Raw genomic sequence first — 7,229 nt, forward strand, 5'->3', positions numbered from 1 at the left:
TAGAATAGTAAATAGATACAGTAAAATAGAGTAATAAATCTGTACAAACATATAGACAGGTGCTGTGGGGAGGGGAAGGAATTAGGGCAGGGGCGATGGGGAGGAGGAGAGGAAAAAGGGGGCTCGGTCTGGGAAGGCCTCCTGGAGCAGATGAGGGCTGAAGCGGGGATGAGGACGCCAGTCCTCTCTGTGTTGCCGACTTGGGCTTCCCAAGCGCTTAGTCCAGTGCTCTGCACACAGTAAGCGCTCAATAAATACGATTGAATGAATGAATGTTTTGTTTTGTTGTCTGTCTCCCTCTTCTAGACTGTGAGCCCGTTGTTGGGTAGGGATCGTCTCTAGATGTTGCCGACTTGGACTTCACAAGAGCTTAGTCCAGTGCTCTGCACACAATAAGCGCTCAATAAATAAGATTGAATGAATGATGTTTTGTTTGGTTGTCTGCCTCCCCCTTCTAGACTGTGAGCCCGCTGTTGGTTAGGGACCGTCTCTAGATGTTGTCGACTTGTACTTCACAAGCGCTTAGTCCAGTGCTCTGCACACAGTAAGCGCTCAATAAATACGATTGAATGAATGAATGTTTTGTTTTGTTTTGTTTTCTGTCTCCCTCGTCTAGACTGTGAGCCCGTTGTTGGGTAGGGACCGTCTCTAGATGTTGCCGACTTGGACTTCCCAAATGCGTAGTCCAGTGCTCTGCACACAGTTAGCACTTAATAAATACGATTGAATGAATGATGTTTTGTTTGATTGTCTGCCTCCCTCTTCTAGACTGTGAGCCCGCTGTTGGGTAGGAACCGTCTCTATATGTTGCCGACTTGGACTTCCCAAGCGCTTAGTCCAGTGCTCTGCACACAGTAAGCGCTCAATAGATACGATTGATTGAATGAGTGCCGGGCCCAGGCTCTCTCCACTGGGCCGCCCCGCTTCCTGAAAGGGAAGGCCTTTCCTCCCAGGGCACCAGGCCTTCCCGAGGCACGTGGCGCGGCCGGGCACGGTCCGGAGGTGCCCAGTGACGGGGATGAGGGACTCCAAGGGGTTAGTTACGGAGTGGCCCACGCTTTCTCCCCCAGTCCTCCCGCCCCAACGTGCGGCTGACTCATTTTCCGCTGGGCGCTTCCCAAAGGACAATGTCACAAAATAAGAACGGCTTTTTAAAAAGGCTTCCCCGGGCCCAGATCGCTGGCTTTATTTTTACGAGGGGTGTGCGTCAGTGGATTTTATCGCCGGCTTCATCCTGGCACATTTTCCATATTTAAATTTACTGAATGTTTAAATCCAATGGATCAGAGCAGAACTGTTTTCTTTCATGTGAGAGGGAATGAGACAGAGATGAGTGATATAGACGTATAGATGTATACAGTCTTTTTCAGCTTCAACAGAGCCTGGGTCTGGAACTCAGATCGATCAATCAATCAATCGTATTTATTGAGTGCTTACTTTGTGCAGAGCACTGTACTAAGCGCTTGGGAAGTACAAGTTGGCAACATCTAGAGACGGTCCCTACCCAACAGCAGGCTCACAGTCTAGAAGGGGGAGACAGAGAACAAAACCAAACATATTAACAAAATAAATAGAATAGATATGTACAAGTAAAATAAATAAATAGAGTAATAAATATGTACAAACATATATACATATATACAGGTGCTGTGGGGAAGGGAAGGAGGCAAGGCGGGGGAACTCAGATGGATCTGAGTTCTAATCCCGGCTCTGCCGCTTGTCTGCTGTGTGACTTTGGAAAGGTCACTTCACTTCCCTGTGCTTCAGTTACCTCACCTTGTATTGATGTCTGTCACCCCGACTCTAGACTGTGAGCTCGTTGTGGGCAGGGAATGTCATTGTTTTTCGTTGTAGTGTACTTCCCGAGTGCTTAGTACAGTGCTTTGCACATAGTAAGCGCTTAATAAATGCTGTCATTATTATTATTATTAAAATGGGGACTGTGAGCCCCATGTGGGACAGGGGTGGTGCACTTAATAAATGCTATCATTATTATTATTATTATCATTAAAATGGGGACTGTGAGCCCCATGTGGGACAGGGGCGGTGTCCAGCCTAATTAACTCATATCTACTCCATTCATTCATTCAATTGTATTTTTTGAGCACTTACTGTGTGCAGAATGAATAAAATAGGGATTAAGACCGTGTGCAGAATGAATAAAATAGGGATTAAGACCATGAGCCCCATGTGAGACACGGACGGTGTCCACCCTGATTAACTTGTATCTACCCCAGCACTTAGTACAGTGCCTGGCACAGAGTAAGTGCTTAACAAATACCTTTAAAATTAAAAATATGCATTTTTAAAATGACAAAGATCCCTCCTTGTTAAATGCCAATTTTGCCAAGGGTTTTCTAAGTGGTTGAGGTCTGCAAAGATTCCACTGAGCCATCAGCCCCTTCACCAATCCGGCCCACGCGCCTTCCCTATCCAAGGAGACGCCGCTATCCTTGTTTCCGGAATTGACGTTAGCGAAGGTGAGGGCCAGCAATCCATCAGCCATATTTATCGAGCGCTTACCACGTGCAGGGCACTGTACTAAGCTCTTGGAAGAGTATGCTGCAACAGAATTAGCAGGCACGTTCCCTGCCCGCGACGAGTTTACGGCCTAGAGAGGGAGACAGGCACGAATAGGAATCAGTAAGGAATTGACACTCCCTGCTCGCAGCGTGTACGTAAGGTTAGCGTTTTCCTGAGAACACCGTGTACAGTGCCGGGCACTGTAATGAACGCCGAGCACCGCTCCGGGCACTGACTACCTACAGAGCACCGTAGCATGGCTCAGTGGAAAGAGCCCGGGCTTTGGAGTCAGAGGCCACGGGTTCAAATTCCTGCTCCGCCACTTGTCAGCTGTGTGACTTTGGGGGAGTCACTTAACTTCTCTATGCCTCAGTTACCTCATCTGTAAAATGGGATTAAGACTGTGAGCCCTACATGGGACAACCTGATCACCTTGTATCCCCTAGTGCTTAGAACAGTGCTTTGCACATAGTAAGCGCTTAACAAATACCATCATTATTATTATTAGTAGTAGTAGTAGTAGTAGTAGTAGTGTGCAGAGCACTGTGATGAACTCCGGGACCCTGTGGTCTAGTGGACAGGGCCCAGGCCTGGGAGACGGATGACCTGGGTTTGAATCCCTCCTCCGCCACTAACAATAATAATAATAATGGCATTTATTAAGCACTTACTATGTGCCAAGCACTTTTCTAAGCACTGGGAAGGTTACAGGGTGATCAGGTTGTCCCACAGGGGGCTCACAGTCTTAATCGCCATTTTACACATGAGGTCACTGAGGCACAGAGAAGTGAAGTGACTTGCCCAAAGTCACACAGCTGACAAGTGGCGGAGTCAGGATTTGAACCCATGACCTCTGACTCCAAAGCCCGGGCTCTTTCCACTGAGCCATGCTGTTTCTCTGCCCTGCGACCTTGGGCAAGTCACTTAACTTCTCTGAGCCTCAGTTCCCTCATCTGTAAAATGGGGATGAAGACTGTGAGCCCCCCGTGGGACAACCTGATCACCTTGTATCCCCCCCACCAGTGCTAGAACAGTGCTTCGCCCATAGTAAGCGCTTAACAAATGCCATCATTTATTTCTCTGTGCCTGCATTTCCTCATCTGCAAAATTCATTCATTCAGTCGTATTTATTGAGCGCTTACTGTGTGCAGAGCACTGTACTAAGTGCTTGAGAAGTCCAAGTTGGCAACATATAGAGACAGTCCCTATCCAACAGCGGGCTCACAGTCTAGAAGGGGGAGATCTGCAAACAGTAAGCGCTCAGTAAATACGATTGAATGAACGGAAGAGGAAGATTCAGAGAGGAGTTCGAGTCTTTAACCAGGTGGCAAGACGGCCAATGTTGCAAGAGACCATTTGGTGAGATGTCAGCGGGTGAGCGTGACCATTCATTCATTCAATCGTATTTATTGAGCGCTTACTGTGTGCAGGGCACTGTACTAAACGCTTGGGAAGTACAAGTTGGCAACATCTAGAGATGGTCGCTACCCAACAGCGGGCTCACAATCTAGAAGGGGGAGACAGATGACAAAAGAAAACATATTAACAAAATAAAATAAATAGAATAAATATGTACAAGTAAAATAAATAGAGTAATAAATCTGTACAAACATATATACATATATACAGGTGCTGTGGGGAGGGGAAGGGGGTAAGGCGGGGGATGGGGATAATAATAGCATTTGTTAAGCGCTTACTATGTGCCAAGCACTGTTCTTAATGCTGGGGGAGATACAAGGTGATCAGGTTGTCTCACAGTCTTTACCCCCATAATAATAATAATGATAGTATTTGTTCATTCAATCATATTTATTGAGCGCTTACTGTGTGCAGAGCACTGTACTAAGCGCTTAAGCACTTACCATGTGCCAAGCACTGTTCTAAGCGCTGGGGAGGACACAAGGTGATCAAGTTGTCCCACATGGGGCATACAGTCTGCATCCCCATTTTACAGATGAGGGAACTGAGGCCCAGAGAATAATAATAATAATAATGGCATTTATTAAGTGCACAGCACTGTTCTAAACGCTGGGGAGGTTACAAGGTGATCAGGTTGTCCCAGAGAAGTGACTTGCCCAAAGTCACCCAGCTGACAATTGGCGGAGCCGGGATTTGAACCCATGACCTCTGACTCCAAAGCCCGGGCTCTTTCCACCGAGCCACGCTGCTTCTCTAGGCGAAGCGACTAGTTTCCTCTGCCCAAGTTTCAGAGCCTCTTGGTGCTCTGGCAGTAGCAGACAAAGTAGCTTTAAAAATAAATACCACGTTTGGCACAGAACGTTCCCAAGGGAATTTATGTCTTCCCTCTTTTTTCTATCTTCTTTTTGGTTTAAAGATCAAATTCCTTCAGGGAGTGAAGAGAACATGTGGCATATGTGCAGTACCCCGGTACGGCGAGGTGCCAAGATTTCAGCCGAGGAAGGGGCTGGCAGGGAATGTGCATTTGGCAGCGGGGGAAACGGGAGGGAGGGAGACTGAGGTTACCCTGAATTTGTCGAGTGCTTTTCTCTTCCAAAGCTCCCTCGCATCGTTTACCTCACGTTTCTTCTCGCCATTCATTCATTCGATCGTATTTATTGAGCGCTTACTGTGTGCAGAGCACTGGACTGAGCGCTTGGGAAGTCCAAGTTGGCAACATCTAGAGACGGTCCCTACCCAACAGCGGGCTCACAGCACACCCCTGAGAGGTAGGAAGGGGAAAGAATTATTCTGCTCATTTAACAGAGGAGGACACTGAGGCCCAGAGAGGTTCAGTAACTTACCCGAGGTCACACAGAAGGCCCGGGGCAAATGGGATGCAAGTACCCCAGTCATTGGAGGGCAGCGCTGCCATTTCATACCTCATACTCATTCAATCATATTTATTGAGCGCTTACTGCATGCAGAGCACTGTACTAAGCGCTTGGGAGAGTACAGCAATAAAAGACACATTCCCTGCCCACAACGAGCTTTCGGTCTAAGCATTTTGATTCACCCAAATGCTTAGCACAGTGCCCAGCATGTAGCGGGAGTCCAGGGCAGTGCTTCCCAAGCGCTTAGTGCAGTGCTCCACACACAGTAAGCACTCAATAAATACGACTGAATGAATGAGTCCCCACAGTACATATGTATCTATCTGTATATATCTGTAATTGATTGTTTTATCTGTTTGTATTAATGTCTGTCTCCCGCTCTAGACCGTGAGCTTGTTGTTGGGTAGGGACCGTCTCTATATGTTTCCAACTTGTACTTCCCAAGCACTTAGTACAGTGCTCCGCACACAGTAAGCGCTCAATAAATACGATTTAATGAATGAATGAGAGGCAGTGGAAAGAGCCCGGGCTTTGGAGTCAGAGGTCATGGGTTCAAATCCCTGCCCTGCCAATTGGCAGCTGTGTGACTTTGGGCAAGTCACTTCACTTCTCTGGGCCTCAGTGACCTCATCTGGAAAATGGGGACTGTGAGCCCCCCGTGGGACAACCTGATCGCCTTGGAAACTCCCCAGCGCTTAGAACAGTGCCTTGCACATAGTAAGCGCTTAATAAATGTCATTATTATTATTATTATTATTATTATCACTACTACTCAGTACATAGAAGGTACCAGAAGTCTTCCTGGTTTGGAAAAATTGCCAGGCGAATGCTCCGAGCGGCTCTGAAGGCCTCAAACCCCCTAAAACCAGAGTGCGTTTGGTGTCCCCGGGCTCACGGAGCGGTCCCCCCGGTTCCCAGCGTTGCCCCGCTTCCCGGGCCCCGGGGGCCAGATGGGCTGAGCGTGTGGGAGCTGTTCTGGAAGGCGGCGCTCTGGTGAGACGCAGCCAAATCCCTGTTCCCGGCCATCCCCCGCACATAACGTCTGCTGGCCAGGCCTTCGGAGCCCTGTCCTTGTTTCACTCCTCCGGCTCCCCTGGGACCCCCCACCCCCTGGGCAACCTGGCCGAGGGGCTACAGCCCGGGCCTGGGACTCAGGAGGACCTGGGTTCTAATCCTGCCTCCGCCGCTTGTCTGCTGGGTGACCTTGGGCAAGTTGCTTCACTTCTCTCCTCCACCGCTAATCTCCTCACTGTACCTCGTTCTCGCCTGTCCCGCCGTCGACCCCCGGCCCACGTCATCCCCCGGGCCTGGAATGCCCTCCCTCTGCCCATCCGCCAAGCTAGCTCTCTTCCTCCCTTCAAGGCCCTGCTGAGAGCTCACCTCCTCCAGGAGGCCTTCCCAGACTGAGCCCCTTCCCTCCTCTCCCCCTCGTCCCCCTCTCCATCCCCCCATCTTACCTCCTTCCCTTACCCACAGCACCTGTATATATGTATATATGGTTGTACATATTTATTACTCTGTTTATTTATTTATTTATTTATTTTACTTGTACATTTCTATCCTATTTATTTTATTTTGTTGGTATGTTTGGTTCTGTTCTCTGTCTCCCCCTTTTAGACTGTGAGCCCACTGTTGGGTAGGGACTGTCTCTATGTGTTGCCAATTTGTACTTCCCAAGTGCTTAGTACAGTGCTCTGCACATAGTAAGCGCTCAATAAATACGATTGATTGATTGATTGATTGATTCTCTGACAGTCTCCCTTCTAGACTGTGAGCCCACTGTTGGGTAGGGACCGTCTCTAGATGTTGCCAACTTGGACTTCCCAAGCGCTTAGTACAGTTCTCTGCATGCAGTAAGCGCTCCATAAATATGATTGATTGATTCTCTGGGCCTCAGTGACCTCATCTGTCAAA

The sequence above is a fragment of the Tachyglossus aculeatus genome, chromosome 16, assembly GCF_015852505.1.
Source record: "Tachyglossus aculeatus isolate mTacAcu1 chromosome 16, mTacAcu1.pri, whole genome shotgun sequence".
Taxonomy (NCBI): Eukaryota; Metazoa; Chordata; class Mammalia; order Monotremata; family Tachyglossidae; genus Tachyglossus; species Tachyglossus aculeatus.